The following is an 8,528-nucleotide window of genomic DNA, read 5'->3' on the forward strand; positions in this document are numbered from 1 at the left end:
GTTTTTGGACGCTGCTGGGGCCCAGGAGGGACCAGGAGGTTGCAAATTGGACCTGCAGAGAGAGGGGACGTCGTGCAAGACAAAGAGCCCTCACTGAAGCAGGTAGCACCCGGAGAAGTGCCAGAAATAGGCACTACAAAAATGCGTGAAACGGTGCTCGCCGAAGTTGCACAAAGGAGTCCCACGTCGCCGGAGACCAACTTAGAAAGTCGTGCAATGCAGGTTAGAGTGCCGTGGACCCAGGCTTGGCTGTGCACGAAGGATTTCCGCCGGAAGTGCACAGGGGCCGGAGTAGCTGCATAGTCGCGGTTCCCAGCAATGCAGCCCAGCGAGGTGAGGCAAGGACTTACCTCCACCAAACTTGGGCTGAAGAGTCACTGGACTGTGGGGGTCACTTGGACAGCGTCGCTGGATTCGAGGGACCTCGCTCGTCGTGCTGAGAGGAGACCCAAGGGACCGGTAATGCAGCTTTTTGGTGCCTGCGGTTGCAGGGGGAAGATTCCGTCGACCCACGGGAGATTTCTTCGGAGCTTCTGGTGCAGAGAGGAGGCAGACTACCCCCACAGCATGCACAAGCAGGAAAACAGTCGAGAAGGCGGCAGGATCAGCGTTACAGAGTTGCAGTAGTCGTCTTTGCTACTATGTTGCAGGTTTGCAGGCTTCCAGCGCGGTCAGCGGTCGATTCCTTATCAGAAGGTGAAGAGGGAGATGCAGAGGAACTCGGCTGAGCTCATGCATTCGTTATCTGAAGTTTCCCCAGAGACAGAGACCCTAAATAGCCAGAAAAGAGGGTTTGGCTACCTAGGAGAGAGGAAAGGCTACTAACACCTGAAGGAGCCTATCACAAGGAGTCTCTGACGTCACCTGGTGGCACTGGCCACTCAGAGCAGTCCAGTGTGCCAGCAGCACCTCTGTTTCCAAGATGGCAGAGGTCTGGAGCACACTGGAGGAGCTCTGGACACCTCCCAGGGGAGGTGCAGGTCAGGGGAGTGGTCACTCCCCTTTCCTTTGTCCAGTTTCGCGCCAGAGCAGGGGCTAAGGGGTCCCTGAACCGGTGTAGACTGGCTTATGCAGAATTGGGCACATCTGTGCCCAACAAAGCATTTCCAGAGGCTGGGGGAGGCTACTCCTCCCCTGCCTTCACACCATTTTCCAAAGGGAGAGGGTGTCACACCCTCTCTCAGAGGAAGTTCTTTGTTCTGCCATCCTGGGCCAGGCCTGGCTGGACCCCAGGAGGGCAGCTGCCTGTCTGAGGGGTTGGCAGCAGCAGCAGCTGCAGTGAAACCCCAGGAAGGGCAGTCTGGCAGTACCAGGGTCTGTGCTACAGACCACTGGGATCATGGAATTGTACCAACAATGCCAGGATGGCATAGAGGGGGCAATTCCATGATCATAGACATGTTACATGGCCATATTCGGAGTTACCATGGTGAAGCTACATATAGGTAGTGACCTATATGTAGTGCACGCGTGTAATGGTGTCCCCGCACTCACAAAGTTCAGTGAATTGGCTCTGAACAATGTGGGGGCACCTTGGCTAGTGCCAGGGTGCCCTCACACTAAGTAACTTTGCACCTAACCTTTACCAGGTAAAGGTTAGACATATAGGTGACTTATAAGTTACTTAAGTCCAGTGTAAAATGGCTGTGAAATAACGTGGACGTTATTTCACTCAGGCTGCAGTGGCAGGCCTGTGTAAGAATTGTCAGAGCTCCCTATGGGTGGCAAAAGAAATGCTGCAGCCCATAGGGATCTCCTGGAACCCCAATACCCTGGGTACCTCAGTACCATATACTAGGGAATTATAAGGGTGTTCCAGTAAGCCAATGTAAATTGGTAAAATTGGTCACTAGCCTGTTAGTGACAATTTAGAAAGAAATGAGAGAGCATAACCACTGAGGTTCTGATTAGCAGAGCCTCTGTGAGACAGTTAGTCACTACACAGGTAACACATTCAGGCACACTTATGAGCACTGGGGCCCTGGGTTACCAGGGTCCCAGTGACACATACAACTAAAACAACATATATACAGTGAAAAATGGGGGTAACATGCCAGGCAAGATGGTACTTTCCTACAATTAGAACTGCATTAAAGTAATCAGGCAGACCATGCAACCTCTTGACTCTCGAATGCATGTGAAGTCAGGCGAGTAAGTGTCTGATCCTGCTGACTCCATGGGGAATGAACACTGTTTTGTTACCTTAAACTGAATAGGTCAAAAACACTGGGTTACTATTTTGTCCTTTTAATCGGAGATAAGTCAAAGGTCCTTAAAAGGTGGACGGTGTGGACAGACCCACCTGTGTGAACCTAGCTCCCTCCTCTAAACAACAATGCGAAAAGCAACTTTTATGCAAAATCTCAAGTCAGTCTGATCCCTAATACTGGATGAGTCTCAACCTTTACCCACAAACATGGAGTCCCAAGTAGACCATGACATTCTCTATAAACATGTTTACAGCATCACTACGATGATCAGCATCTTCTCAGCATCCTTTACCATTCTCTGGCTCCCCTCAAGTATACTGGAAGGCCACACACTACAAAGACATAACACAGAAAGAATGGCCTCTCAGGCAGAATGACTACCTGAGGCTGCGGTAAAAGGTGCCAGGTCTATCATAAAATGTGAGGGTACCTCCCGCGGCTCTAAGCTGAATATCACGGACATGCACACTTATTGTCCAACGTTTCGACTCTTTGTGCACATCTTTGTTTGGGTCTTCTTCAGGGTAACATGTCCTCATGCATGATGACACAGATTTCTGTAGCAGCTCAAATGCAGCTTTTACTTTTAAAAATGTTAACAGGTAAAATATTTAGAATTTCATTTAATTACTGCAGATTGATTAGCAACTTATTGTAATATGGTTTCTTTTGGCCTGTTGGGTTCACACCTAAGGGCATATGCTTTCTCAGTGTATGGCGATCTATGGACATGCGCAGTCACTGCAAATGGTCACTCAGCTGAGAGGGGGTCAGGTAGCAAATTAAATCGACTAAACGTTGAGCCCTTCCATGAAAATATAGTGTCTAACATATTGGGCAGAGGAGTAGTGGGGTTGAGACACACAGCCCAGTAACACCCACCATAGAATTCTCAGGATGTTCCTTTCCCTAGTTGTACCAGGCCCTACTAACTCTAAAGTAGAAAACTGACTAATTTTCATACAATGCAGTAGCAAGCTATGTAACTCATACCCAATAAAATTATAATTCCCTATTTATTCCTGCTATGGTTACAACATAGTGGTGCAAAAATTCCAATTTTTTTTCTGCAAAATATTGTGAAACTTAATTAAATTAACCTTTTAGCCCAAAATCTGGCCTTATTTTTAGCAACTCCATGCTTATATGCGTTCCAAGGCTATCCTCCATATACCGTTCATACAGATTATGGCATGCTTTCCTTAGACACTACACTAACCGCTACATATGCACACCTAGTGGTGTGCGGCAGGGACTACAGTGCATTGCCATTTTACATCTCAAATACTGTAACTATGGACCCGAACTTGTTCCTCCATTGGTGGGGGCTGTCATTCAGGGGGAACATAAAACCGCATTACACCCCTGGACTACCAAATTACTTTTGATACCAGTTTGCTAGTGGCACATTGATAATACATAGATCTGTCTGGGTACATCCATGACTCACCATTTGGAGGTTCCAGGCGGAACTGACATGATTTGTCTCCATGAAAGCGTGTCCAGCTCAGACTGCGCCTTCTATGTTTACTTTACTCATATAAATAATTTCATGGTATATGTTTCGAATTCATTTTTCATATTTACTGGTATTTACCTACCGGTGATACTTAACCACATGATATCCATTGAGGTTTTGCAGCAGTTCAAGGGCTTGTGAGCTTCCAAGGGGCCTTTTCCTTACCTTTGGAGGGTAAGAGCTCCTCTCTGTGTGCTACATCACATGTTTTAATGCTATTGTAGCATGAGTTTGATGGCCTCTTCACTAGTATGATTCACTCACAGAGTGCGTGCATGTGGACACAGACTTTGATTGTCACAAGTTGTTTAGTGACTTTGCAAAATTGTGTTCATATCTTTGTTTTAGAAACTGAGAGTACATTTGCTCTCGTAATAGGGAGGACTAGGTGCAAATATATATTTTTGTTGTCCTGAAGAAACACACCTTGATTCTTTAGGACGCAAAATGCGTGAAACAATTTGACCAGTATACAGTAGTAATTTATTTTTCACAGCTTCACCTAGAGAGGAGAGGACCATTATTTTCCACAACCCCCTCCTTTTGTCTTTAACCTTGACATAGGCACTCTGGGTTATAATAAAGTTCCTCTTCACATTGCCTTTAGTCAATTTTAATGGCACACATTCGAATTATTCACCACACGTAATTACAGGTTTGAGAATATCCCTGTAGGTGACATCAGCACTTTTCAACAAAAAATCTCCGGCGAAGAGCCTCCTCACGTGGCCCACTGCGCATTGCAGTGCCTGCCCGACTAGGAACATGCCCGATGATGAAGCATGCCACCAATTGGTGGGTGAGGGCTCTTGCTTCTAAGCAATCAAGCACCTAGAGGACATGGAATTTCTCCCCTAGTTGGGTGTGAGCAGAATTACATATTTCGGAACAGTGTACTCTGTTGGTTTGACTTATGAATTGGGAGACTGTTCACTGGACCGGCTTGTTCTCCCAGTCCCTCAATTGTTTATAGTTACTGAAGAAAATGCTGCAATCGTACCCTAACAGTAACAGTAGGCTCAGCCCCCCATGCACTGATAGTGAATATTCTGCACAGGTCCAAATCTAATTGTAGTGTTTGCATGAGCGACAACATGACTGAAGCATTGGGAATCCTTCACCGTGGCTTCCCAATGACTCCCAGGCTAGAGCTCAAGGTCACACTGCCAGTGATTTAACCTATTTTTGAGGGCATCTACTTGCCTTATAGATGAGTTCTTCATCCTGCAAGAACTACTCCATGCTGGATGCCCATATTCTCACCGTCTGGACCATTGTCCTCCTCAACATTGTGTTGATGTCCTATTGACATATATATATATAGATCACCAAAAAACTTGTACAAATATGCTCTTCTGACGTAGATACCTATCATGGGTATGAGACGAATGTTAGGGGCCAGTGTTTAATTTGAGCCGGTGCGGGGCACAGGCACTTATTTTTGAGGGCTGGCACTAATTCTTCTGCTTCAAGCATTTTCTGCGAGCAAAAGACATATATGGGAACATTGGAGGAAGAGAAAAATGAAAAAGCGTCACAAATGGAGAAAACAGAAAGCTGCTGGAGTGAGCTGAAGGGGCAGGAAGTAGCTGTAAATGAATTAAAAAGGCCCGGGATGGCTTCAGGATTAGGCTGCCTCGGTATTCTGTGCTCGCATATTTAATTGCAGCAGCCGTGAGTTTCAGAGGAGGGCTTCGGGCACTGGTACATTTTTATTTACAAATTAAGCACAGGTCAGGGGCATTGGCACTCAATGTTGTGCAGGGTTGGTACCAACAATGGAGAAAGTGTCTACTAGAGGGGTGTGTGGACACCTCAGTAGTTAAGGTGTTAAACATCCCAACAGAGTATCTGATGACCACCCCTGCTTAAAGTCCAACCAATGGGAGAGATCTGTGTCATATTGAGCCTGAGGAGCACAGTCTGGAGTTTCTGAAAACATATATTAGCACACTATGGCCCTCATTGTGACATTGGCGGTAAATCCAGCTTAGCGCCATGCTGACTGCCGCCAACATAAGGCCGCCGCAGACGATAATCACCAAGCATATTATGACACACACATACCATTTCGTCACTATACAGCCACACACACAAGTCCACCAGCACAAAGGTCAGTGATAAACTGGCGATATCCAAACCCACACCGTTATACCAGCAGAACTACGCCCACAGCATTATGACCCACGAATCACCGCAGCAGACATTTAATGGCAGTAAACCATTGGCGGCACATACCGCCATGCTCAAAATATACCGAACCTAACAAAACTACACCACATTGGGCAATTCAAACTACACACACCTGACACGTATACACACCACACCCACACCACCATAAAACACAAACCCACACTACCCACAACCCTTTAGGACTAGAAAGAATTGCCACCAGAGAGAGACAGCAAGAGCACACACACAACCAGAGACACATAACATCAACACCTATACACCATCCACGCACCTTACATCACACACCCCAACACATCACCCCACACACCCTCACCCACACCACTCACTCTACACCAATGGCACCACAACGACACCCCAGATTCTCTGAGGAGGAGCATCAGGAAGAGGTGGAACGACCTACGGGGGAAGGTGCGTTCCACAGCAGCAAGACATCAACTAGCTGTACAGAGGACTGGCGGTGGACCCCCACCTCCTCCCCCACAACTAACATGGGAGGAACAAGTCTTGGCAATCATGCATCCTGAGGGCCTGGCAGGAGTAGGAGGAGGACTGGACTCTGGTAAGTCAACTCTATACTACTATCACCCCCTTACCTGCATGCCATCACAAACCCCCACCCTTACCCTCACTCCCATGACTTCACCACCTCCCACATACCCCACCATCACAACCCACTCATCCCAATACCAAGCACTGCATGTAACACCAATGCATGGACACCCTTCACAGACCTCCATGGACACCTATCACCACTGCATGCACACTGGAGAGAATCACCTAGCCCACCAAATAGTAACTCACACAAAGGCAAATCTGCAAGGGCAACAACAACCATAGAGGCCAACACAACCATGCACATCATGTCACACGCAGAAACAATAACACTGCATTTACATCCCCACAGGTCCCCCAGCCAATGTCACATGAAAAGAGGTGCCAGCAACATCCAGTCCCCCCCAGAAGAGGCCCACAGTGATGACAGCAGCTCTGTTCACCTGGATCTGGATGACCAACCTGGCCCAGCAGGGACCTCTGGACAGTTGGTTACCCAAGCACGCTCTCACACCACCACAGAGCCTCCCCCCTCAGGAAACACCACCACAGCACCCACCCAGTGGGCCTATACCTCTGTCCCCAGGACACGTCAAGCAGCAGTGTGTCCACCACTACAGGGACCCCAGGACACCACACAAATACAGGACGATCAGGGAGCTGGGGTCAGTGGCAGTGGGCCCACGGTTCAGGGGACAGAGGCACAGGACAGGGAAGCTGGGAGGACTGCTGTGCGACAGGGGGAGGACAGGCCCAGGGAACCGACTCTCCAGGAGGCACTCACTGCAATCCTGGGAGCATACCACCATTCTCAGGAGACGATGGTCCAGATACTGGACAAGTTGCAGAAGAACATGCGGCTGCAGGAGGGACAGTACCTGGGGATCAGGGAGGACTTGAAGGACATCAACACCACCCTGGTCTCCATTGCAGGGGTGCTGGAAGACATGCCCAACACAATGAGGGAGGCAGTGGCATGTCAGCGGGCTTCTGCCACTAGCCAAACCGATGAACAGCTCTCCACCTCCGCTTCCGCTAGAGGACAGGAGGCCCCACCACAGGAACAACAGGCGACCAGCACCCCTCCCCCTGCAGAAGGTGAACCACCCCGCAAACGTTCCCTGCGATCCAGGCAGAAGCCAGGGACTATTGCCAAGACCCCAACCAGGAAATAAGACTCTCCTGATTGTCACCCTTGTGTCCCACTCTGTCACCCTGCCCACCTTGAACTGCCATTGCTCCCCTTCCTATGTCCCCTTGGGCAATGCACCTGTGATACAAATAGACTGGACTCCAACCTGAACTTTCCTCCATCATCCCCCAGCCCATTGCACATCCCCTTCTACTTCTTAGCATGTAAATAAACACCCTTTGAAAAAATACAAGTATGGAGTATGTCAAATGATTTAAGTATGTATTTGTTAAACCAGGTTTAAATATTGAAAATCAACTGTACAGAAATGTATACATAGGAATGACCTGTAGTTGGCTGCATTCAACACACCAGAAGCGATAGTGGGGTATAAATATCTGCAAAAAGAGATTCCAAAGGCTACAGTGAGTAGCCATAGAAGTGGGAAAATCAGCCTGCCAGTGACAATGTCAAACACCAAACTGTCAATTAAATGTGAAGTTACACTGTCTTACCTGTGTGTCATTGGAAGTATTGACAAATTATTGCACTTCTGTTGTCCTCATCCTCATCCTCTTCCTCCTCATCTTCACTGTCCACAGGGTCCACTGCTTCCACACGGCCATCTCCAGCCTCATCGTCCTGCAGAAAAGGCACCTGGCGACGTATGGCAAGGTTGTGCAACATACAGCATGCCAAGATGATCTGGCAGACCTTCTTGGGTGAGTAGTACAAGGATCCACCTGCTAGATGGAGGCAACAAATCCTGGCCTTCGGGAGGCCAAAGGTCCTCTCTATAATTCTTCTTGTTCGCCCATGTGCCACATTGTAACGTTCCTCTGCCCTTGTCCTGGGATTCCTCACAGGGGTCAGTAGCCATGAGAGGTTGGGGTAACCAGAGTCACCTGCAAATATCAAGGGA

The sequence above is a fragment of the Pleurodeles waltl genome, chromosome 8 (assembly GCF_031143425.1).
Source record: "Pleurodeles waltl isolate 20211129_DDA chromosome 8, aPleWal1.hap1.20221129, whole genome shotgun sequence".
Lineage (NCBI taxonomy): Eukaryota > Metazoa > Chordata > Amphibia > Caudata > Salamandridae > Pleurodeles > Pleurodeles waltl.